The sequence below is a fragment of the Astatotilapia calliptera genome, chromosome 18 (genome assembly GCF_964374335.1).
Source record: "Astatotilapia calliptera chromosome 18, fAstCal68.1, whole genome shotgun sequence".
In the NCBI taxonomy this organism is placed as follows: Eukaryota; Metazoa; Chordata; class Actinopteri; order Cichliformes; family Cichlidae; genus Astatotilapia; species Astatotilapia calliptera.
In genome coordinates this window covers 4,828,781-4,850,467 of record NC_137439.1, presented here as the reverse complement: position 1 = coordinate 4,850,467, position 21,687 = coordinate 4,828,781, and the positions used below count along the sequence as shown (strand labels likewise).

At 42.5% G+C, this 21,687-nt stretch overlaps 7 non-coding genes and 1 pseudogene across 7 annotated transcripts; all 8 read left to right on the top strand.

The window, feature by feature from the left end:
* The first annotated feature begins 196 nt into the window (after positions 1-196).
* Positions 197-360, top strand: LOC145422143 (U1 spliceosomal RNA). The gene has a single exon (XR_013903541.1). It is a non-coding gene; the product is annotated as a U1 spliceosomal RNA (small nuclear RNA).
* An 858-nt stretch (positions 361-1,218) lies between these two features.
* On the top strand, positions 1,219-1,382 carry LOC113011449 (U1 spliceosomal RNA). Its single transcript, XR_003270556.2, has one exon. It is a non-coding gene; the product is annotated as a U1 spliceosomal RNA (small nuclear RNA).
* An 859-nt stretch (positions 1,383-2,241) lies between these two features.
* Positions 2,242-2,405, top strand: LOC145422139 (U1 spliceosomal RNA). Its single transcript, XR_013903537.1, has one exon. It is a non-coding gene; the product is annotated as a U1 spliceosomal RNA (small nuclear RNA).
* Positions 2,406-8,402: 5,997 nt separating this feature from the next.
* LOC145422148 (U1 spliceosomal RNA) lies at positions 8,403-8,539 on the top strand (annotated as a pseudogene).
* Positions 8,540-9,398: 859 nt separating this feature from the next.
* On the top strand, positions 9,399-9,562 carry LOC113011446 (U1 spliceosomal RNA). Its single transcript, XR_003270553.1, has one exon. It is a non-coding gene; the product is annotated as a U1 spliceosomal RNA (small nuclear RNA).
* An 858-nt stretch (positions 9,563-10,420) lies between these two features.
* On the top strand, positions 10,421-10,584 carry LOC113011445 (U1 spliceosomal RNA). Its single transcript, XR_003270552.1, has one exon. It is a non-coding gene; the product is annotated as a U1 spliceosomal RNA (small nuclear RNA).
* An 858-nt stretch (positions 10,585-11,442) lies between these two features.
* On the top strand, positions 11,443-11,606 carry LOC145422142 (U1 spliceosomal RNA). Its single transcript, XR_013903540.1, has one exon. It is a non-coding gene; the product is annotated as a U1 spliceosomal RNA (small nuclear RNA).
* An 858-nt stretch (positions 11,607-12,464) lies between these two features.
* Positions 12,465-12,628, top strand: LOC113011443 (U1 spliceosomal RNA). The gene has a single exon (XR_003270550.2). It is a non-coding gene; the product is annotated as a U1 spliceosomal RNA (small nuclear RNA).
* Positions 12,629-21,687: the final 9,059 nt, after the last annotated feature.

The following is a 21,687-nucleotide window of genomic DNA, read 5'->3' as shown; positions in this document are numbered from 1 at the left end:
CGGTCTTTAAGTACGCGGCCCTTGAGGATCGTTGAGGCTGCGTACTTTAAGGCTGCAGACCCTGAATTGGGATACAGCCGATGTGTCTGCTCTTCTCTCGGTGTGCCCTTTAAACTGGCACAAAATGTGTGTTAGGCACCATCAGCCAGAGTGCTGGATGTGGAAAGGGGACCCCTGTCTCCCACGCTGGCAACTCATACTTACCTGGCAGGGGAGATACCATGATCACGAAGGTGGTTCACCCAGGGCGAGGCTCAGCCATTGCACTGCGGTTGTGCTGACCCCTGTGAATTCCCCAAATGCGGGAATCTCAACTGCATAATTTGTGGTAGTGGGGGACTGCGTTCGCGCTCTCCCCTCACTCTTGTGTTCAAAAGCAAAGATCCATGGCTGTATCCCAATTCAGGGTATGCAGCCTTAAAGGCCGCATTTTAAGGCCGATTACTTCACCGTGAGGCGACAAAGGCTGTCCCAATTCGAAGGCTGCTCGAAATGCGGCCCTCAAATGCGTCCTTCATTTCCCTGAATTTTAAGGACGTGGCGGTGTAGACTTCGCGGCCCAACATATCCCAGAATGCATAGCGCCGCAGTGGGTGTGGATAATTTTGCCGAAAAAAAACGGCGGACGAGGGGCAGCCGAAGAGTAAACTTTAAGTAAGTACTGAATATTATGTCACTTATTTATGTGCAAATGTTTAATAACGAAGAACATGAAAACATTACTGTTGGCCACATGTCGGCAAAGTTATGTGACATTAGTGACGTTTGTACTAACTTGGTTTTAAAGCCTTTACTTTAAAAAAAAATACGCCGTTCAATAGCTGACCTTAATCTTACAGAGAATGATCAAAGCTCATGTAGAAACAAACAAACAAATGAACAAAAGATTTTCTCCTTCAATTCCTTCAAACAATGCTGTATGTAGCGTTTCCAGCTGTTAGTATCATAGTTGCTAGGCAACCTGGGCATCGCAACGGAGGCTAGACCGTCACATTTCACAAGCCTCGCACTTCCGGCCTTAGCGGTCTTTAAGTACGCGGCCCTTGAGGATCGTTGAGGCTGCGTACTTTAAGGCTGCAGACCCTGAATTGGGATACAGCCGATGTGTCTGCTCTTCTCTCGGTGTGCCCTTTGAACTGGCACAAAATGTGTGTTAGGCACCATCAGCCAGAGTGCTGGATGTGGAAAGGGGACCCCTGTCTCCCACGCTGGCAACTCATACTTACCTGGCAGGGGAGATACCATGATCACGAAGGTGGTTCACCCAGGGCGAGGCTCAGCCATTGCACTGCGGTTGTGCTGACCCCTGTGAATTCCCCAAATGCGGGAATCTCAACTGCATAATTTGTGGTAGTGGGGGACTGCGTTCGCGCTCTCCCCTCACTCTTGTGTTCAAAAGCAAAGATCCATGGCTGTATCCCAATTCAGGGTATGCAGCCTTAAAGGCCGCATTTTAAGGCCGATTACTTCACCGTGAGGCGACAAAGGCTGTCCCAATTCGAAGGCTGCTCGAAATGCGGCCCTCAAATGCGTCCTTCATTTCCCTGAATTTTAAGGACGTGGCGGTGTAGACTTCGCGGCCCAACATATCCCAGAATGCATAGCGCCGCAGTGGGTGTGGATAATTTTGCCGAAAAAAAACGGCGGACGAGGGGCAGCCGAAGAGTAAACTTTAAGTAAGTACTGAATATTATGTCACTTATTTATGTGCAAATGTTTAATAACGAAGAACATGAAAACATTACTGTTGGCCACATGTCGGCAAAGTTATGTGACATTAGTGACGTTTGTACTAACTTGGTTTTAAAGCCTTTACTTTAAAAAAAAATACGCCGTTCAATAGCTGACCTTAATCTTACAGAGAATGATCAAAGCTCATGTAGAAACAAACAAACAAATGAACAAAAGATTTTCTCCTTCAATTCCTTCAAACAATGCTGTATGTAGCGTTTCCAGCTGTTAGTATCATGGTTGCTAGGCAACCTGGGCATCGCAACGGAGGCTAGACCGTCACATTTCACAAGCCTCGCACTTCCGGGCCTTAGCGGTCTTTAAGTACGCGGCCCTTGAGGATCGTTGAGGCTGCGTACTTTAAGGCTGCAGACCCTGAATTGGGATACAGCCGATGTGTCTGCTCTTCTCTCGGTGTGCCCTTTAAACTGGCACAAAATGTGTGTTAGGCACCATCAGCCAGAGTGCTGGATGTGGAAAGGGGACCCCTGTCTCCCACGCTGGTAACTCATACTTACCTGGCAGGGGAGATACCATGATCACAAAGGTGGTTCACCCAGGGCGAGGCTCAACCATTGCACTGCGGTTGTGCTGACCCCTGTGAATTCCCCAAATGCGGGAATCTCAACTGCATAATTTGTGGTAGTGGGGGACTGCGTTCGCGCTCTCCCCTCACTCTTGTGTTCAAAAGCAAAGATCCATGGCTGTATCCCAATTCAGGGTCTGCAGCCTTAAAGGCCGCATTTTAAGGCCGATTACTTCACCGTGAGGCGACAAAGGCTGTCCCAATTCGAAGGCTGCTCGAAATGCGGCCCTCAAATGCGTCCTTCATTTCCCTGAATTTTAAGGACGTGGCGGTGTAGACTTCGCGGCCCAACATATCCCAGAATGCATAGCGCCGCAGTGGGTGTGGATAATTTTGCCGAAAAAAAACGGCGGACGAGGGGCAGCCGAAGAGTAAACTTTAAGTAAGTACTGAATATTATGTCACTTATTTATGTGCAAATGTTTAATAACGAAGAACATGAAAACATTACTGTTGGCCACATGTCGGCAAAGTTATGTGACATTAGTGACGTTTGTACTAACTTGGTTTTAAAGCCTTTACTTTAAAAAAAAATACGCCGTTCAATAGCTGACCTTAATCTTACAGAGAATGATCAAAGCTCATGTAGAAACAAACAAACAAATGAACAAAAGATTTTCTCCTTCAATTCCTTCAAACAATGCTGTATGTAGCGTTTCCAGCTGTTAGTATCATGGTTGCTAGGCAACCTGGGCATCGCAACGGAGGCTAGACCGTCACATTTCACAAGCCTCGCACTTCCGGCCTTAGCGGTCTTTAAGTACGCGGCCCTTGAGGATCGTTGAGGCTGCGTACTTTAAGGCTGCAGACCCTGAATTGGGATACAGCCGATGTGTCTGCTCTTCTCTCGGTGTGCCCTTTGAACTGGCACAAAATGTGTGTTAGGCACCATCAGCCAGAGTGCTGGATGTGGAAAGGGGACCCCTGTCTCCCACGCTGGCAACTCATACTTACCTGGCAGGGGAGATACCATGATCACGAAGGTGGTTCACCCAGACCCACCATGGCGACAATGACTGCTAACATGGCAGGTTCCAGGAGGAATGCTGTGCGTTTTGAGATGCAAGAGAATTGCGAAATGGACCGACTACAGTTCAGCAGGATTGTTATCCAGAAAGAGTTGGGATACTCGCCAATGCAGATCGACTACATCTTTGGCCTGCCGGGAAAGAAAAGTTACGAGGTGATTTTCGCCACCAGTACCTTCTACGAATCATGTTTGAGTAAATTTAACAGACTCAAACAAACTAGACCTCAGCTGGAGAACATCAAAATGACACCGTTATCCGGTAGAGAGACTAAAGCGGTGACAGTGATTATGCACTCTGAATACGTGAGAATGGAAGACATTAAGACCTGGTTGTCTTTCAAATGTGTGGTGAAGAGAGGTTTGGACTTAAAAGATGAAGACGGAATTAGAACAGGTGCATATCGTTTCTACGTCCACCTGCAGAGAGATGAGACCTCGGGTGATTTGATCCACCTGCCCCCAATTATCCAATTGGGAGCAATTAGAGGATATGTTTTCTACCCGGGGCAACCAAAGACATGCCGCAAATGCGGTGGTAATGACCATCTAGCCGCAGAGTGTGAGAATGTAGTCTGCAAAAACTGTAAAAGTGAAGAGCACACTACAATTGAATGTCCTGTACCGCGGAAATGTAATCTTTGTGGGGGTGACGGACATACCTTTAGGGCATGCCCCCAATCCTACGCAAATAAAGTGAAAAAACCTCATCAACAATTAATTGAGGAGATGCCAGTCTTAATTGGAGGAGGTCTGCCAGTTGTTGAAGAGGTAATTAACAATCAAGTCAACGAGTTCCAGCAAGAAGAAGTTGAGGACCAAACGACCTTCAGCTGGGGTGGGGAACAAGCTGAAGTGCCCCCCCGCTCCTCCCAAGTGATCACCAGTGAGGACGTAGCGACGGAGGAGAAGAAAGTATCTCAAATAGATACGGAGCCTAAGATACAGGACGAGATCCAGGAGGAGATGACCGTGCCTTCGGGTACCCATATCACTTCACAGCCATCGACATCCCAAGAGTGCAGAGACATGCTTGACTACATGTTTTCTGAGATTTCAACGTTACAATCAAACAAAACTATCACTTTGGAAGAAGAAGGTTTTTCATTACCACCTTGTGACATTGAAGATAACATAACTATTTTTTCTGAATTGCTACCACAAGTAAATATAAGTGTAGCACCGACATCACAAAAACGACAGATAAACACTTCAACAGAATCGTCTACAGGGATTTTGGAATCAGAAAGTCGGGACCAAATAGACTCCCCGTCAATACCCGTACTGGAAGAACAAAGACTGATATCTACTCAGGGAGTTGTTCACGAAAGTCAACAGGAAGGTAAGGACGCGAGCGCCCCCTTTACGGCATGGCTCCCACGGAAAAAGAAAAAGAAGAAGATAAAAACATAGTAAGAGACTTTATTAATAAAGCCAGAGAGTTAAAGATTCCACCTATTTAGTACAAACATAAACTCCTTCTATGTATCGACAATCAACACAAGGGGGTTGAACGATGCAGTGAAGTGTCAATCTGTCTTTAACGTATTACACGAAATAGGTGGGGACATTTGTCTTCTTCAAGAATGTGCCCTTCCCTTTATGGACAATTACACGAAGTTCACAAATCGATGGACATATGGCCAATCTGTTTGGTCAGGGGATAATCAAAATCGGATGTCTGGTATAGGTATTTTGATCAACAATAAAACAGTTAAGATAGAAAAAGTGGAGGTTGTGGTGGACGGAAGAGCTTTATGTATGGATGTAGAAAAAAACGGGAGTAAAATCAGGATTATTAACGTCTATGGACACACAGATTCGAAAGAACGGGCAGCCTTATTTCAACTGTTACAACCATTTCTTTGTAATAGAAGACAGGTAATAATGGGTGGGGACTTTAACTGTACACCGGAAATAAGTGGAATCCAGGGCGCGGCCCCAACAGTGAAGAAAGATTCAAGTACTTGTGCTTTAGACAACCTAATTAAAGACAGTAAATTAAAAGACGTGTTCAGAGTTCTTAACCCGTCAGACCCTGGATACACCTGGTCTAATAATAAGTCCTTTTCACGGATTGACTTTCTGTTTGCCAGTGAAAGCTTAATACCCCTATCATGTAAAGTGGAACCAGTACCCTTTTCTGATCACCATAAGGTAATGTGTGGATTTAGGATTCAATCTTCTTTTCAGTCGGCCCCAGGACCATGGAAACTAAACTTGAATCTTTTGAAAGACGGCAAAGTGACGGGAAGGTATAAATTAAAATTACAGCAATGGGTCTCCCTACAACCACTATATGAATCGGTAGGGGAATGGTGGGAGAGTATAAAGATTAGGACCCAAGTATTTTTTAGTCTTGAAGGGAAAAGGCAGGCAAAGAGAAGGCGACAATGGTTATTGAGAAAGCAAGCAAAATTACAAAGGTTCTATAACCTTTTGAATTTGGGCTTTGATGTTAGCGAAGAGATTACGAACCTGAAAAAAGAAATGATGGTTTCTTTAAATGAGAAAAGCAAGGGAGTATTAATAAGGAGTAGAGTAAAACATGCGGAAGAAAATGAAAAATGCACGAGATATTTCTTTAAAAAATTGTATAAAGCTAAGCCTGCAGTTGACACCCTTATAAATGAAGAAGGAAAAGAAGTGAAAAGCACTCAAGAAATTTTAAAGGTAGTACATTCCTTTTACACCAATTTGTACAAAGAACAAAATATGGATGAGGAGACTGTAGAATCCTTTATCTCTAAGTTAACAAAAAAATTAGACCCAGAAGATAGTATAATTTTAGACGAAAGTATAACATTAGAGGAAATCACAAGAGCCATGGAAAGTATGCAAGATAATAAGTCACCAGGTATGGACGGCTTACCTAAGGAATACTACCAGGCCTTTTGGGAACAACTTAGCCCCTCGTTGTGTAAGGTTTACAAAGAAGCGTGGGATAAAGGCATATGGTCAACGTCCATGAATACTGGAGTGATTTCCCTACTATGGAAAAAGGGTACTAAAAAAAACTTGAGAAACTGGAGACCACTGACATTGTTAGGGGTAGACATTAAGATTTTATCTAAAGCCCTTTTTTTCCGTCTTCAGACAGTAGTATCTAAGTTAGTTGGAACGGAACAAACATGTGGGATACAAGGACGTAAAATGACAGATAGTCTAGCGATTATAAGGGACAGTTACCTCTATAGTTTAGAGCGGAACATCCCCCTTTGTATGTTAGGTCTGGATTTAGAAAAGGCCTTTGACAATGTCAGTCACGCCTTTCTGATGAAAGTGCTTGATAGTTTAGGTTTTGGGGAAGGTTTTAGGAGATGGGTCCAGGTGTTATATACTGGATGTAGTAGTGTTGTTGTTGTGAATGGGGTACAGACTGCTACGGTCCCAGTGAAATCAGGAGTAAGACAGGGATGTCCTTTGTCCCCTATTTTGTTTATATTGGTGATGGAGCCACTGGCATGTGCACTAAGAGCTAATGAGCTAATTAAGGGGCTGATCCCGCCAGGTAGCGGAGGGTTGGAAATAAAATTCTCCATGTATATGGATGATATAACTCTGCTGCTTACAGATAATAAGTCGATCGAGGCAAGTTTGGCAGTTTGTGAAGCTTTTACCAAAGCCTCAGGGATGAAAATTAACAAAGAGAAGAGTGAGGTGATTTACTTTAAGTGGCGTGAGATTAAAGAAAAAATGGGATTGCAAGAAAAATCAGAAACGTTGAAAATTTTAGGGGTGGAAATAGGAGAAAATATGAGAATTAAGAATTGGAATTCAAAATTACAAAAAATACAAGGGAAACTGTTGAACTGGAAAGATAGGGAACTCTCCTTTATAGGTAAGGTTCTGGTAATAAAAGCTGAAGTAATAGCTTCTATAGCATTTTTGGCAACGACGTTGCCAATCCCTTATGAAATATTAACTTCATTGAGGAAGGCGATGTTTCATTTCCTTTGGGGAGGTCAACATGAGAGAGCAAAGAGGGAAGTTATGTACAAACCAGTAGGGAAAGGGGGGAGAGCAGTACCAGAATTAGAGTCCAAGTGCAATGCGATGTTTATCACCCCAATTCTTAAGGCATGTTTTAGTGATCCTAAAGATAAACTTTGGCCATACTTTACTAGGTTTTGGGTGGGTCGGAAAGTTTTGCAGGCGTGGGGTGTGCGCCCCCCCCTTAACGTGCCCTTTTCTGAACAATATCCTGTAATCTACAAGGTAGTGTTTAGTTTGCTGAAACGCCTCCAGACTAGGATAACCCTTCAGGAGATAACGCGCGCAACTATAGAGGAGACATTGTTTCCAATAGGTAGCATGTCACCGATAGGAAAATTGCGTGAAACTCATACTAAAATGGCTTGGGGTAATGTAAATAACAAATGCCTGCTAAATCCCCATAAAGACTTAGCGTGGCAAGCCGTTCAAGAATGTTTGCCGACAAGAGCCTTTTTGAAAAAAAGGGAGTGCACGAGGAGTGCCCAATGTCCAAGAAAGAGGTGTGGGGGTGATGAAACGGTTAAACATTTATTTTGGGAATGTTTTTTTGCACAAAAAGTGTGGGGCCTACTAAGACAGTGGTTGAAAGATTTAAGTAAAGAAGAGTTGACATATGAACTTATAATGTATGGGAATTTGGAAAAAACCGGGGAAAAAAGGGAAATGTGTTGGTGGATAATGGTGAATTGTGTTAAAGATGCTCTGTGGAGAGCGAGAAACATCTGTGTATTTAAAAAATATGAAATATCTGAAAGAGTTGTAATCAATAGTATGGTTTGTTTGTTAAAGGATTATATTATGAGAATCTCACTTGGAAATAATGAAGAAGACAAAAGAAAGCTGTGGAAAGTACCAAGGAAGTATTTGAATATTTGTATGTAGGATAAGGTGAGAGTATTGTGTGTTTGTTTACTCGACCTTTGTGTTTGTTTTTTTTTCCCCCTTGTGGGTTTCCCCATCTTGGGTTTTGATTTCAGAGTTTTGGCCGTTTATTTGTTTTTATTTCCTTATGAATGAACAGATGTAATTTTGATTATGAACAATAAAACTCTTTGAAAATTGAAAATTGAAATTGGTTCACCCAGGGCGAGGCTCAACCATTGCACTGCGGTTGTGCTGACCCCTGTGAATTCCCCAAATGCGGGAATCTCAACTGCATAATTTGTGGTAGTGGGGGACTGCGTTCGCGCTCTCCCCTCACTCTTGTGTTCAAAAGCAAAGATCCATGGCTGTATCCCAATTCAGGGTCTGCAGCCTTAAAGGCCGCATTTTAAGGCCGATTACTTCACCGTGAGGCGACAAAGGCTGTCCCAATTCGAAGGCTGCTCGAAATGCGGCCCTCAAATGCGTCCTTCATTTCCCTGAATTTTAAGGACGTGGCGGTGTAGACTTCGCGGCCCAACATATCCCAGAATGCATAGCGCCGCAGTGGGTGTGGATAATTTTGCCGAAAAAAAACGGCGGACGAGGGGCAGCCGAAGAGTAAACTTTAAGTAAGTACTGAATATTATGTCACTTATTTATGTGCAAATGTTTAATAACGAAGAACATGAAAACATTACTGTTGGCCACATGTCGGCAAAGTTATGTGACATTAGTGACGTTTGTACTAACTTGGTTTTAAAGCCTTTACTTTAAAAAAAAATACGCCGTTCAATAGCTGACCTTAATCTTACAGAGAATGATCAAAGCTCATGTAGAAACAAACAAACAAATGAACAAAAGATTTTCTCCTTCAATTCCTTCAAACAATGCTGTATGTAGCGTTTCCAGCTGTTAGTATCATGGTTGCTAGGCAACCTGGGCATCGCAACGGAGGCTAGACCGTCACATTTCACAAGCCTCGCACTTCCGGGCCTTAGCGGTCTTTAAGTACGCGGCCCTTGAGGATCGTTGAGGCTGCGTACTTTAAGGCTGCAGACCCTGAATTGGGATACAGCCGATGTGTCTGCTCTTCTCTCGGTGTGCCCTTTAAACTGGCACAAAATGTGTGTTAGGCACCATCAGCCAGAGTGCTGGATGTGGAAAGGGGACCCCTGTCTCCCACGCTGGTAACTCATACTTACCTGGCAGGGGAGATACCATGATCACAAAGGTGGTTCACCCAGGGCGAGGCTCAACCATTGCACTGCGGTTGTGCTGACCCCTGTGAATTCCCCAAATGCGGGAATCTCAACTGCATAATTTGTGGTAGTGGGGGACTGCGTTCGCGCTCTCCCCTCACTCTTGTGTTCAAAAGCAAAGATCCATGGCTGTATCCCAATTCAGGGTCTGCAGCCTTAAAGGCCGCATTTTAAGGCCGATTACTTCACCGTGAGGCGACAAAGGCTGTCCCAATTCGAAGGCTGCTCGAAATGCGGCCCTCAAATGCGTCCTTCATTTCCCTGAATTTTAAGGACGTGGCGGTGTAGACTTCGCGGCCCAACATATCCCAGAATGCATAGCGCCGCAGTGGGTGTGGATAATTTTGCCGAAAAAAAACGGCGGACGAGGGGCAGCCGAAGAGTAAACTTTAAGTAAGTACTGAATATTATGTCACTTATTTATGTGCAAATGTTTAATAACGAAGAACATGAAAACATTACTGTTGGCCACATGTCGGCAAAGTTATGTGACATTAGTGACGTTTGTACTAACTTGGTTTTAAAGCCTTTACTTTAAAAAAAAATACGCCGTTCAATAGCTGACCTTAATCTTACAGAGAATGATCAAAGCTCATGTAGAAACAAACAAACAAATGAACAAAAGATTTTCTCCTTCAATTCCTTCAAACAATGCTGTATGTAGCGTTTCCAGCTGTTAGTATCATGGTTGCTAGGCAACCTGGGCATCGCAACGGAGGCTAGACCGTCACATTTCACAAGCCTCGCACTTCCGGCCTTAGCGGTCTTTAAGTACGCGGCCCTTGAGGATCGTTGAGGCTGCGTACTTTAAGGCTGCAGACCCTGAATTGGGATACAGCCGATGTGTCTGCTCTTCTCTCGGTGTGCCCTTTAAACTGGCACAAAATGTGTGTTAGGCACCATCAGCCAGAGTGCTGGATGTGGAAAGGGGACCCCTGTCTCCCACGCTGGCAACTCATACTTACCTGGCAGGGGAGATACCATGATCACAAAGGTGGTTCACCCAGGGCGAGGCTCAACCATTGCACTGCGGTTGTGCTGACCCCTGTGAATTCCCCAAATGCGGGAATCTCAACTGCATAATTTGTGGTAGTGGGGGACTGCGTTCGCGCTCTCCCCTCACTCTTGTGTTCAAAAGCAAAGATCCATGGCTGTATCCCAATTCAGGGTCTGCAGCCTTAAAGGCCGCATTTTAAGGCCGATTACTTCACCGTGAGGCGACAAAGGCTGTCCCAATTCGAAGGCTGCTCGAAATGCGGCCCTCAAATGCGTCCTTCATTTCCCTGAATTTTAAGGACGTGGCGGTGTAGACTTCGCGGCCCAACATATCCCAGAATGCATAGCGCCGCAGTGGGTGTGGATAATTTTGCCGAAAAAAAACGGCGGACGAGGGGCAGCCGAAGAGTAAACTTTAAGTAAGTACTGAATATTATGTCACTTATTTATGTGCAAATGTTTAATAACGAAGAACATGAAAACATTACTGTTGGCCACATGTCGGCAAAGTTATGTGACATTAGTGACGTTTGTACTAACTTGGTTTTAAAGCCTTTACTTTAAAAAAAAATACGCCGTTCAATAGCTGACCTTAATCTTACAGAGAATGATCAAAGCTCATGTAGAAACAAACAAACAAATGAACAAAAGATTTTCTCCTTCAATTCCTTCAAACAATGCTGTATGTAGCGTTTCCAGCTGTTAGTATCATGGTTGCTAGGCAACCTGGGCATCGCAACGGAGGCTAGACCGTCACATTTCACAAGCCTCGCACTTCCGGCCTTAGCGGTCTTTAAGTACGCGGCCCTTGAGGATCGTTGAGGCTGCGTACTTTAAGGCTGCAGACCCTGAATTGGGATACAGCCGATGTGTCTGCTCTTCTCTCGGTGTGCCCTTTAAACTGGCACAAAATGTGTGTTAGGCACCATCAGCCAGAGTGCTGGATGTGGAAAGGGGACCCCTGTCTCCCACGCTGGCAACTCATACTTACCTGGCAGGGGAGATACCATGATCACGAAGGTGGTTCACCCAGGGCGAGGCTCAGCCATTGCACTGCGGTTGTGCTGACCCCTGTGAATTCCCCAAATGCGGGAATCTCAACTGCATAATTTGTGGTAGTGGGGGACTGCGTTCGCGCTCTCCCCTCACTCTTGTGTTCAAAAGCAAAGATCCATGGCTGTATCCCAATTCAGGGTCTGCAGCCTTAAAGGCCGCATTTTAAGGCCGATTACTTCACCGTGAGGCGACAAAGGCTGTCCCAATTCGAAGGCTGCTCGAAATGCGGCCCTCAAATGCGTCCTTCATTTCCCTGAATTTTAAGGACGTGGCGGTGTAGACTTCGCGGCCCAACATATCCCAGAATGCATAGCGCCGCAGTGGGTGTGGATAATTTTGCCGAAAAAAAACGGCGGACGAGGGGCAGCCGAAGAGTAAACTTTAAGTAAGTACTGAATATTATGTCACTTATTTATGTGCAAATGTTTAATAACGAAGAACATGAAAACATTACTGTTGGCCACATGTCGGCAAAGTTATGTGACATTAGTGACGTTTGTACTAACTTGGTTTTAAAGCCTTTACTTTAAAAAAAAATACGCCGTTCAATAGCTGACCTTAATCTTACAGAGAATGATCAAAGCTCATGTAGAAACAAACAAGCAAATGAACAAAAGATTTTCTCCTTCAATTCCTTCAAACAATGCTGTATGTAGCGTTTCCAGCTGTTAGTATCATGGTTGCTAGGCAACCTGGGCATCGCAACGGAGGCTAGACCGTCACATTTCACAAGCCTCGCACTTCCGGCCTTAGCGGTCTTTAAGTACGCGGCCCTTGAGGATCGTTGAGGCTGCGTACTTTAAGGCTGCAGACCCTGAATTGGGATACAGCCGATGTGTCTGCTCTTCTCTCGGTGTGCCCTTTAAACTGGCACAAAATGTGTGTTAGGCACCATCAGCCAGAGTGCTGGATGTGGAAAGGGGACCCCTGTCTCCCACGCTGGCAACTCATACTTACCTGGCAGGGGAGATACCATGATCACGAAGGTGGTTCACCCAGGGCGAGGCTCAACCATTGCACTGCGGTTGTGCTGACCCCTGTGAATTCCCCAAATGCAGGAATCTCAACTGCATAATTTGTGGTAGTGGGGGACTGCGTTCGCACTCTCCCCTCACTCTTGTGTCCAAAAGCAAAGATCCATGATACTTACCTGGCAGGGGAGATACCATGATCACCAAGGTGGAGAACATCAAAATGACACCGTTATCCGGTAGAGAGACCAAAGCTGTGACAGTGATTATTCACTCTGAATACGTGAGAATGGAAGACATTAAGACCTGGTTGTCTTTCAAATGTATGGTGAAGAGAGGTTTGGAGTTAAAAGATGAAGACGGGATTACAACTGGAGCATATCGTTTCTACGTCCAGCTGCAGAGAGATGAGACCTCGGGTGATTTGATCCACCTGCCCCCAATTATCCAATTGGTAGCAATCAGAGGATATGTTTTCTACCCGGGGCAACCGAAGACATGCCGCAAATGTGGCGGTAATGACCATTTACCTGCAGAGTGTGAGAATGTAGTCTGCAAAAACTGTAAAAGTGAAGAGCACACTACAATTGAATGTCCTGTTCCGCGGAAATGTAACCTTTGTGGGGGTGATGGACATACTTTTAGGGCATGCCCCCAATCCTACGCAAATAAAGTGAAAAAACCTCATTAACAACTAATTGAGGAGATGCCAGTCTTAATTGGAGGAAGTCTGCCAGCTGTTGAAGAGGTAATTAACAATCAAGTCAACGAGTTCCAGCAAGAAGAAGTTGAGGACCAAACGACCTTCAGCTGGGGTGGGGAACAAGTTGAAGTGCCCCCCCAACTACTACCAGGCCTTTTGGGAACAACTTAGCCCCTCGTTGTGTAAGGTTTATAAAGAAGCGTGGGATAAAGGCGTATGGCCAACGCCCATGAATACTGGAGTGATTTCCCTACTATGGAAAAAGGGTACCAAAAAAAATTTGAGAAACTGGAGACCACTGACATTGTTAGGGGTAGATATTAAGATTTTATCTAAAGCCCTTTTTTTCCGTCTACAAACAGTAGTATCTAAGTTAGTTGGAACGGAACAAACATGTGGGATACAAGGTCGTAAAATGACAGATAGTCTAGCGATTATAAGGGACAGTTACCTCTATAGTTTAGAGTGGAACATCCCCCTTTGTATGTTAGGTCTGGATCTAGAAAAGGCCTTTGACAACGTCAGTCACGCCTTTCTGATGAAAGTTCTTGATAGTTTAGGATTTGGGGAAGGGTTTAGGAGATGGACCCAGGTGTTATATACTGGATGTAGTAGTGTTGTCGTTGTGAATGGGGTACAGACCGCTACGGTCCCAGTGAAATCTGGAGTAAGACAGGGATGTCCCTTGTCCCCTATTTTGTTTATATTGGTGATGGAGCCACTGGCATGCGCACTAAGAGCTAATGATCTAATTAAGGGGCTGATCCCACCGGGTAGCGGAGGGTTGGAAATAAAATTCTCCATGTATATGGACGATATAACTCTGCTGCTTACAGACAATAAGTCGATTGAAGTAAGTTTGGCAGTTTGTGAAGCTTTTACAAAAGCCTCAGGGATGAAAATTAATAAAGAGAAGAGTGAGGTGATTTACTTTAAGTGGTGGGAGATTAAAGAAAATGGGGATTGCAAGAAAAAACCAGAAACGTTGAAAATTTTAGGGGTGGAAATAGGAGAAAATATGAGAATTAAGTATAGCCGAGTGGTAAATTAATAATAATATTTTCCATTTCAGTTAACCAAATATCCATTTAAGGTTCAAAAAGGGGTCTTAAAATGTTGTTTCTTTGTTTCCATGTATGGTAAGACAAGAATGTTATTGGGTAATTTAATGTTATTGCTGGTGCTATTTCTTTGGTTATCTGCATGTTGTGTGCACTTGAAGCTGTTAATTTTATAGGTTTGTGTAGTTGCATATTGTGGTCACTGGGGGGGGGGGGGGGGGGGGCAGTGCTTAAGGGTTAACTGCAGTTTTCCAAAAAAAAACTTAACAAGAAATGCATCTTGGGACTTCCTGTTTACTTTTCTTTTTGTTGTGGATGTGGAACGGGAATGTTGTGAAGGAGTTAAATTGTTGGTAAGGAATTGTTAAATATGCACATAACTCATTGAAACATATTGTTATAATTGTAGTGCAGTGGCAAAACGTCAGTATTTTAACAAGATGATGTATTTCTTAAATGTATGATGCAAAGGACCTGTATGTGCAGCGTGGAGCGGCCATTTTCTCCATGCAAGGGATAAGCTGCGAGATCATCTGTGTGCTCCAGTATTGCAAGTGAGCTGAGATTTCTGTGGAATGTAAGTGTTTATAAACATGTATGTAACCCTTCCACATTTTTTTTAAAGGAGCCTTGTGTGATTTAGTTCTTTGTATTTTGTTCTGCACAGACAGAGGCCACTGCCGTATTTTTGTATTTTGTATTTCATTTCATTTCTTTTATTCCTCGTATTGTAGTGGCGCATCTTTGTTTAATAGGTCATTCTGTTACGTTGCCACGTTACCTCTCGTGCTGTAGGTGTTCAGTACAAGTCCATATGGCCGCTGTTTGACAAAAGTAAAGGTCAAAGGACATTTTTTTTTGTTTATCCAGTCGTCATTGACAATAAAACTGCACATTAAGAACCCCAGTAATTGTGTCCTGCGTGGCTAACCATTTCCCAGGCTACATAAGAATTGGAATTCAAAATTACAAAAAATACAAGGGAAACTGTTGAACTGGAAAGATAGGGAACTCTCCTTTATAGGTAAGGTTCTGGTAATAAAAGCTGGAGTAATAGCTTCTATAGCCTTTTTGGCAACGACGTTGCCAATCCCTTATGAAATATTAACTTCATTGAGGAAGGCGATGTTTCATTTCTTTTGGGGAGGTCAACATGAGAGAGCAAAGAGGGAAGTTATGTACAAACCAGTAGGGAAAGGGGGGAGAGCAGTACCAGAATTAGAGTCCAAGTGCAATGCGATGTTTATCACCCCAATTCTTAAGGCATGTTTTAGTGATCCTAAAGATAAACTTTGGCCATACTTTACTAGGTTTTGGGTGGGTCGGAAAGTTTTGCAGGCGTGGGGTGTGCGCCCCCCCCCTTAACGTGCCCTTTTCTGAACAATATCCTGTAATCTACAAGGTAGTGTTTAGTTTGCTGAAACGTCTTCCGACTAGGATAACCCTTCAGGAGATAACGCGCGCAACTATAGAGGAGACATTGTTTCCAACAGGTAGCATGTCACCGATAGGAAAATTGCGTGAAACCCACACTAAAATGGCTTGGGGTAACATAAATAACAAATGCCTGCTAAATCCTCATAAAGACTTAGCGTGGCAAGCTGTTCAAGAATGTTTGCCGACAAGAGCCTTTTTGAAAAAAAGGGAGTGCACGAGGAGTGCACAATGCCCAAGAAAGAGGTGTGGGGGTGACGAAACGATTAAACATATATTTTGGGAATGTTTCTTAGCACAAAAAGTGTGGGGCCTATTAAAACAGTGGTTGAATGAGTTAAGTAAAGAAGAGTTGACATATGAACTTATAATGTATGGGTTTTTTGAAAAAACTTGGGAGAAAAGGGAAACGTGTTGGTGGATAATGGTGAATTGTGTTAAAGATGCTCTGTGGAGAGCGAGAAACATTTGTGTATTTAAAAAATATGAAATATCTGAAAGAGTTGTAATCAATAGTATGGTTTGTTTGTTAAAGGATTACATTATGAGAATCTCAGTTGGGGATAGCGAAGAAGACAAAAGAAAGATGTGGAAAGTACCAAGGAAGTATTTGAATATTTGTATGTAGGAAAATGTGAGAGTATTAGTTGTTGTTTACTTGACTTTTTTTGTGGGGGTTTTTTCCCTTTGTGGGTTTCCCCATTTTGGGTTTTTGATTTCAGAGTCTTGGTTGCTTATTTGTTTTAATTCTTTATGAATGAACTGATGTAATTTTGATTTTGAACAATAAAACTCTTTGAAAATTGAAATTGGTTCATTCAATGGAGATGGTTCGCCCCCATGATGATGACAACATCTGATGCTACTGTTAGCATGGCAGGTTCCAGGCGGAACGCTGTACGTTTTGAGCTACAAGAGGTTTGTGAAATGGATCGATTGCAGTTTAGGACTGTTATTCAGAAGGAACTGGGTTTTTCACCTAACCAGTTGGATTACATTTTTGGCTTGCCTGGAAGAAGAATTTATGAAGTGATTTTTACCACGACAACTTTGTATGAGTCTTGTATTAACATCTTCAATAGAAAGAGACAATCCAGCCCCTAGCTGGCTCATATCGAGATGACTCCACTATCAGGCAGAGAGCCTAAAGCAGTGACTAAAGCAGTATGCATTCAGAGTATGTGAGAGTCGAAGATATTAAAACATGGCTGTCCTTTAAATGTTCGGTGTTAAGAGGATTGGATTTAAAAGACGAAGATGGGATTCGAACTGGAGCATATCGCTTCTATGTACATCTGATGCAATTAGAGGATATGTGTGTGGTTCTAATGACCATCTGGCCATGGAGTGTGTCAACGTGGTTTGTAGGAACTGTAAAAGTGGTGAACATATTATAAAAGATTGCCCTTACCCAAAAAATTGTAATTTATGTGGGAAAGAAGATCATACCTTTAGGTCATGCCCACAGTCTTATGCAAATTGGTTGAGAATGCCCCAGGTTCAGCAAGCAGAAGAAACTCCAGTGGTAACAGGGAATTCTGCACCAACGAATGCGGATAGAGGTTACAATCAAAGTAATGAACCTCAGCTGGAAGCCGTTGGGAACCAAACGGGGGGCTGACCAGGACGGTGAAACAGCTGGGAGCTCATCTTGTCAAGCAGGAAATGTTAGAGAGTCCAATAGAATTGAAACTATTCAGGAAGAGATGGAAGTTTTTCTAAGAACCCCAGACCTCGCGCTTCCTTCAACATCGAAAGAGTGTAGAGATTTGTTGGACTATATGGACCCTCCTATGGAGGGAAACAAAACATGCTGTAAAGCTTGACGAAGATTTTCTTCCTCTACCTGTGCATGCAAGCAAAGACAAGCCCCCCCCCTTCCCCCAGAACTTCTAATACAACCTGGGTCTAATGATGTGTCAAGTTCACTCAAACGACAAATAAATACGTCAACGGAATCTTCAACCGGAGAGGTGGATTTGGATGGTACGAGTCACCCCACCCCCTCACCAGTACCCCAGTTTGAGGAGCAAGTTTCGAAAGTCACCCAGGAAACTACCCAGATAACCAAAGTGAGGGATAAAGTAGGGAAAGTAACATCAGCGGTTTGGTTAGTATCCAAAAAGAAGAAGAAGAAAAAGGCAAAGGTCCAGCAGAATTAACATTTCTCCTTTAGGGGTCAATGAACACACTTCAAGTAACTACTATAAATACGAGAGGGCTGAATGACGTTGTGAAATGTCAGTCAGTCTTTAACTTGTTACATGAAGCTGGTAGTGACATTTTTTTACTTCAGGAGAGTGCAATATCCTACATGGACAACTATGCAAAGTTTGAGAAACGATGGGTATACGGGCAATCTGTTTGGTCAGGGGATAACCAAAACCGTTTTTCTGGAGTGGGGGTGTTATTTAATAATAGAACCTTTAATATAGAAAATGTGGAGACTGTGGTGGATGGGAGAGTGTTACTTGTTGATGTGGAAAGATGTGGGGTCAAATTTAGGATTATCAATGTTTATGGATATACTGACAAAAAAGAACGAACTGCACTTTTTCAAACTTTGCAACCCTTTCTTTGTAGTAGAAGAAATATAGTAATGAGGGGGTTAATTGTACCTTCGAAAAAAGAGCTAGACGGAGTGAGAACCCTGTGGATAGAGGGGATGGGAGCTCCTGTGTGTTAGAAAATTTAATTATTGATGGTAATTTGAATGATGTTTATAAGTCACTTAATTTAAAAGACCCAGGATATACTTGGTCCAATGGGAAATCCTTTTCCCGAATTGATTTTTTTGTTCGTATCAAAAGCTCTGAATCCTATTTCTTGTGAGGTGGAGCTAGTGCCTTTTTGAGATCATCATAGGTTAAAAGGTACTTTTGAAGTGCAGTCCTTTTTTAACCCGGTTTCGGGACCATGGAAGTTAAATATAAATTTATTAAAAAATAAAAAAGTGGTTGGGAAATATAAAATTAAGTTACAACAATGGTTTTCTCTCCAACCTTTATATGAGTCTGTGGGTGAGTGGTGGGAGAGCATTAAAGCTAGGCCTTTTTTTGTTTGCAGGGGAAGAATTTGGCAAAAGGGAGGAAGCAATGGGAAAGAAGAAAACAGGCTCGTTTGCAAAGATATTATAACCTTCTTGTTTTGGGTTTTGATGTGGGTGAGGAGATCACGAGATTAAAAAAAGAGATGATGGTGTGTCTGAATGAGAAAAGCAAAGGGGTATTAATAAGGAGTAGAGTAAAGCATTTTGAAGAAAACGAAAAATGTACAAGGTATTTCTTTAAGAAATTGCATAAATCCAGACTAATTATTGATTGTTTGAGGGATGATGAAGGGAAGGAAGTGGAAAGCACAAGAAATTCTTGAACTGACTCATTCCTTTTACAACAATTTATATAAAGAACAAGGTATTGATGAAGAAATAGCAACATTCTTTCTTTCAAAGTTATCATAAACATTAGATTCGGCTGATAGTATTTTGTTAGAAGAAGATGTAACTATAGAGGAAATTACAAGAGCAATGCTAAGTATGCAAAATAATAAGGCACCAGGACTGGATGGTTTGCCTAAAGAGTACTATTTTACCTTTTGGGAACAGCTTAGCTCCTCTTTGCTTTTAGTTTACAAAGAATCTTGGGACAAAAAGGTATTACCGTTGATTTCGCTGTTGTGGAAGAAGGGCTCAAAAAAAGATTTAAGAAATTGGAGACCCCTAACACTGTTAGGTGTGGACATAAAAATTTTAACAAAAGCCTTATTTTTCCGGTTGCAGGCGGTTGTACCTAAACTTATTGGTGTAGAACAAACATGTGGGATATTGGGACGGAAGATGACAGACAGTTTGGCTATTATAAGAGATAGTTATTTTTATAGCCAGGAGCAGAATATTCCCCTTTGCGTTTTAGGAATTGATCTAGAAAAAGCTTTTGATAATGTTAATCACATGTTTTTGATGAAGGTTCTTGAAATTTTGGGTTTTGGGGAAGGTTTCAGGAGATGGATTCATGTGTTATATAGTAGCTGTAGTAGTGTGGTTGTTGTTAATGGAATGTTTACTGATCCAGTTGCGATCAAGTCGGGGGTACGTCAGGGATGTCCGTTGTCCCCTATTCTGTTTATATTGGTAATGGAGTCACTTGCATGTGCTTTAAGACTGGATAATTCAATTACAGGGTTAATCCCCCTAGGTAGTGGGGGGAAGAAAATAAAATTCACTATGTACATGGACGATACAACTTTGGTACTCACAGATAATATGTCGATAGACAGAAGTCTGTTGGTTTGTGAAACCTTTGTGGCAGCTTCTGGAATGAAAATTAATAAAAGTAAGAGCAAAGTTATTTATTTTAACTGGCGTGAGACTAAAGAAAATTGGGGATTGACCGAAAAATTTGAAACAATAAAAATTTTAGGGGTGGAAATTGGAATGGATATGCAATTTAAGAATTGGAATATGAAACTACCCAAAATACAGGGGAAGCTGTTGGGATGGAAAGACAGAGAGCTTTCCTTTGTAGGCAAAGTTCTGGTGTTGAAAGCCGAAGTAATCGTGTCTTTAGCTTGTTTAGCAACTATATTGCCAATTCCTTATACAATGTTGGCCTCCCTGCGGAAGGCCATGTTTCGCTTCCTTTGGGGAAGCCAACATGAAAGATTGAAGAGAGACATTATGTATAGACCAATAAAAATGGGGGGAAGAGCTGTTCCAGAGATTGCATCTAAACTTAATGCAATGTTTATTACTCCAGTCCTTAAGGCTTGTTTTAGTGACTTTAATGATTTGATCTGGCCATATTTTACAAGATTTTGGATTGGACAGAGAGTTTTGAAGGCACGGGGCAGGAGATGCCCCCTTAGTACCCCCCTTTCTGAACAATATTCTGTTGTCTACGACATAGTGATAAAATCATTAAAGTGTTTTTCATCTCAAATCATGCCCCAGGCTATAACCAGGACTAATATAGAAGAACTATTATTCCCAACAGATAGAATGACTCCAGTAGGGAAACTTCCAGAAAACCTCTGTAAAATGGCATGGCTTAACGTTAATAATAAGCTTTTGTTAAATCTTCATAAAGACTTAGCTTGGCAGGCAGTTTTGGAATGCTTACCTACAAGAGCCTTTTTGAAAGCAAGAGCGTGCACGAAGAGTGCACAGTGCCCAAGGTTGAGATGTGGAAATGACGAGACGGTTAAGCATTTGTTTTGGGAATGTCCTTTTGCTAAGAAGGTATGGTGTTTATTACGACACTGGTTGAAAGAGTTATATAAAGGAGACCTAACATATGAATGTATAATGTATGGGATTTTGAAAGGTAAGGGGGGGGGGGGGGGGGGGGGGGGGAAGATCGTTGGTGGATAATTGTGAATTGTGTTAAAGATGCATTATGGAGAGCGAGAAATATTTGCCTTTTTAAAAAATATGAAATTCCTGCACGAGTTGTGGTAAATGGTGCCTTTAATTTGTTGAATGATTATTTTCTAAGAGAAAATATCCCTTTGAAGAAGGGAGTATAAAAATACATGGTTGTTTAGTTGAAAAAATTAGAATATGGGACCCCTTATGGAAATCTTTAATTTTTTTTTTTAAGGTTTAATTTTATTTTTTCTTTTATTCTTCATTGGAGAGTTTGTGGGTTGTTTTTTTTTTGGGGGGGGGGGGGGGTTAGTCTTGTTTCTGTTCAAAGTTAAGAATTTGTAGTGGTTTTTGTGTTATGAACAATAAAAAATTTTGAAAATTGAAAAAAAATTGATTGGTTCACCCAGACCCACCATGGCGACAACGACTGCTAACATGACAGGTTCCAGGAGGATTGCTGTGCGTTTTGAGATTGCGAAATGGACCGACAACAGTTCAGCAGGATTGTTATCCAGAAAGAGTTGGGATTCTCGCCGACGCAGATCGACTATATCTTTGGCTTGCCGGGAAAGAAAAGTTACGAGGTGATTTTTGCCACCAGTACCTTCTACGAATCATGTCTGGATAAGTTTAATAGA